This window comes from Symphalangus syndactylus, chromosome 17 (genome assembly GCF_028878055.3).
Source record: "Symphalangus syndactylus isolate Jambi chromosome 17, NHGRI_mSymSyn1-v2.1_pri, whole genome shotgun sequence".
In the NCBI taxonomy this organism is placed as follows: domain Eukaryota; kingdom Metazoa; phylum Chordata; class Mammalia; order Primates; family Hylobatidae; genus Symphalangus; species Symphalangus syndactylus.
This window is the reverse complement of record NC_072439.2, coordinates 89123561-89126958: the sequence shown is the minus strand read 5'-3', so window position 1 is coordinate 89126958 and position 3398 is coordinate 89123561. Positions and strand designations below refer to the sequence as shown.

Here is a 3398-nt window from a genome sequence, read left to right as displayed (position 1 = left end):
TGATCAAAGTGACAGTGATTTGCAAACACTAAAGGACTTTACAAAATGAGCTGTTGTTCTTCATGATGTTCAGAAGCTCATAGGAGATTACATTTATTCCGAGTGAGGTGTGGGAACAGTGTAGAATGAGAAAATACGATGTAAGTATTGTGCATAATAAGACCTACTGAAGAATACCTTTTAAAAGAAGATATACTCATGACTCTCCTATAAATACAAAATAGATATACACCAAAGGCTTTATTCAACTCATTAATTAATGAGGGAATTGGTAGATGTTACAATGAATTCAAAAGCAAACTGGGAGTGTCACACATTTTTAGTCAAATATGGAATATGCTGAAATGAATTTACAAAAGGATACAAAAGTGGTCACTACCTGCTGGAAAAAGATCAATCGATTTCCATTAGATCCAATTTGCATTTCTATGGACAATAATTATTTGTATTCCTATCAGTTTTCTATAACTTCATTTCTATCTTATGGGGTTGTAAAATAACCTAGTCAAAGATACGGAGAGAGCTGGGCACAGTGATGTGCTCCTGTAGCCCCAGCTACTAGGAGGCTAAAGCAGGAAAACTGCTTGAGCCCAGGAGTTCAAGACCAGCCCAGGCAAAAGAGCAAGACTGCCATCTTAAAAGACAAAACACAAGTCAAGGAGAGGCAGAGATAACCCAGGTAGCTGAATGAATCAGGACAGCCGTCAAGTGTCAACATTTTTCACAAATATCCCTTACAGACCCTTTATTGTAAAAATCCCAGATCTAGTCAAGACAGCTTTCTGAATTCTGGCTTCATTACTTGGCTGGGCTCCGGGATATTTACTCAACTATCCTGGTTTTCCAGCTAATTTGCTGTGTGAGATAACTTTAGTCAAGTTCTCTTCTCCCAGCCAGGTCTCAGATTCCCTGTCTGAAAAATGAATGCATCAGATCAGTTGATCATTGGCCTTACATGACAAAACAATGAGAGAGTAGACTGAAAATGCTTTATACAATTGAGATAGTTAATCTCCCCACGAGGAAATATTTATATTAGTATTATTTGACCATCTTGAACAGATAAAGAAACATCATGTGGCTCTCCAGTTGCTTTACCTCTCAAATACATTTGTTTAGAAAGACAAACAAAATAAGAATTGTCAGGGAGAGACCATGGAGAGTACTTCTGCATGCTAACGTATAATGTCAATTAATTTTATGTGTCACCTTGGAGGGTGTTCTTGGATGAGACTAATAATTAAGTTGATCAACTTTGAGTAAAGCAGATTACCGTTCAGCATGCTGGTGGGCCTCATCCAGTCAGTAGATGGCCTGAATGGAAGAAAAAGATCAACCTCACAAGCTAGATAGAATTCTCCAGCAGACTGCCCTCCCAATGAAAGTCTGGGAACCCTGATTTGTGGGAGGGAGAAAGGCCTGGTTAGTGGCCCCAGTGGCCACAAAGGGCATCCCATGGAGCCTATCAAGGGACCTCAGCTCTGGTTCAGAACCACCACTTCCTACCTGGGCAGGAGTCACATCAACAGACATTCTTGGCTTTCCTAACAAGTGAGCTATGAGGAAGTGTCAGGGAACTTGAGCACTGAATGGCAAGGATAGAGAAAGGATCATGCCCAATCATAAAGCTCCTGAAAGAAGAAATGACCTCCTAAGATAAGGCTTAGTGCCCACCCTTGCTGAGACTCAGAATGAAGATACAGTAGTATCATAGAAGATTCTGTAATATCACTTACTGAGTCCTGCTGATGTGCCAGGAGCTGTGCTAAGTACACTTTACATAAATTGCCACACATGATCATCTCAACTGTGCTGAAAGCTAGAAGCATCATTCTCATTCAACAGATGAGGCAACTAAGCTCAGTGTAAGAAAATATTTTCCCCTAAATCACCAAGCTCTGGGAAAAGATGTCCCAAGGAAAGAGTGTGGCTGAAGACCAAGGGCCATCAAGGCAGAGACTAAGGACACCAGTGAACACCCACCACATGAGCTCGGGCAAAGAGGGTGGCAAGAGATTAGGAGACAGTTCGGTCAGGCAGGCAGGCTTGGATGGGGGCCAGCATGTCTATCTGTCCCTCCAAAAAACTCGCTGCCATTCATTACAAATCGGTGGTCACCAGCAACATGTCACCTCCTCCTAGTTAAACCTTATCAGTCAGCCAAGGAAGAAGTTATGGTTGGTTAGACAAAGCACTTGTGGGCCCAGCCAGCCAAGAGCAGATCAGTTTACCAGTTATTGATGGGCTTTGATTTGCTAACAATTACATCACTTTTCAGAGAGACTAGGGAGCCACTGACGCAAGCTCACATTTCTTGAGGGAGCTCATTGGAGATGCTAAGTGAGGCACGTGATAGGAAATGGATTACAAGAAAGAAGAGTTACCTGAAATATTGACTGTCTTGAAAAAACAGTGCAGGTCTGAGTATGAAGTGAGTGAGTTAGAAACTACCAGCTCTGCCACCTTGAAGCCGTGCAGTCTTGAGCAAGCAGCTTATTTTTCTGAGCTTCTGAAAATGGAGATGTTACCATAGGCCTGTAGTGACTGCCAAATGAATGTGCAAATGTGAATGGGTTTTTATATATTAAAGTACTGGTCAGCAAACTTTTCCTGCAAAGGTCTAGATGTAAGTAATGTAGACTTTGTGGGTTAAACAGTCCCTACTGCAACTACTCAACACTGCTGTTGTAGTATCAAAGCAGCTGTAAACAATATATGACACACGGTACAGGACAGTTCTCCAGGTGGAACAACCCAGCTCTCTCCCCTTCTTGCTGTCGTTCCCTGGAATAACTGTAAAATATGCTGAGAATGCAACATCCTGAGACAAGGAGAGACTGGCTGGAACAGGCTGGCTCTGTTCCAGTTTCCACCTAGAAATGGGATGTTCTTCAACACATTAGCCTAGTGAGTCCTTTTATACCCTGGGGAGGGTATAAAACCCAGGGTTGTCTGCTTTTCAGGGTCCCTCAGCAGCAGTGCAAGTGGGGCACATGCAGATGAGACCTCATTTACCCGACAGCTTTTCTGAGTTTGGGGGGGAGAAGCTCACAATCAATCCTACACTTCTGTTATCCCTTGCTGTTTATCTGTAAATAATAAATTTATTTCATGTAATTTGTTATGTGTAAGGATCTTCTGCCTTACCAGATTCAGACAAGTTGGTAACCAGTGCACAGTGAACCTGCTTCACAAATGATTGTGGCTATGTTCCAATAAAGCTTTATTTGTAGATGCCAAAATTTAAATTTTAGGTAATTTTTACACTTCATGAAATATTTTTCTTCTTTTGATCTTTTTTCGAGTATTTAAAATACAAAAACATTCTTAGCTTTAAGCCACACAAAAAGAAAGTGGGCCAGATTTGGCCACTGAGCCAATTTCCGCCCCAAAGTTCC

The 3398-nt window shown here is 41.7% G+C and overlaps 1 long non-coding RNA gene across 1 annotated transcript; it reads right to left on the bottom strand.

The window, feature by feature from the left end:
• Positions 1-214: 214 nt before the first annotated feature.
• On the bottom strand, positions 215-3092 carry LOC134733339 (uncharacterized). Its single transcript, XR_010116800.1, has 4 exons — positions 3016-3092; positions 2385-2535; positions 1274-1314; positions 215-913 (listed from the first exon to the last, which is right to left on the bottom strand). It is a non-coding gene; the product is annotated as an uncharacterized lncRNA (long non-coding RNA).
• Positions 3093-3398: the final 306 nt, after the last annotated feature.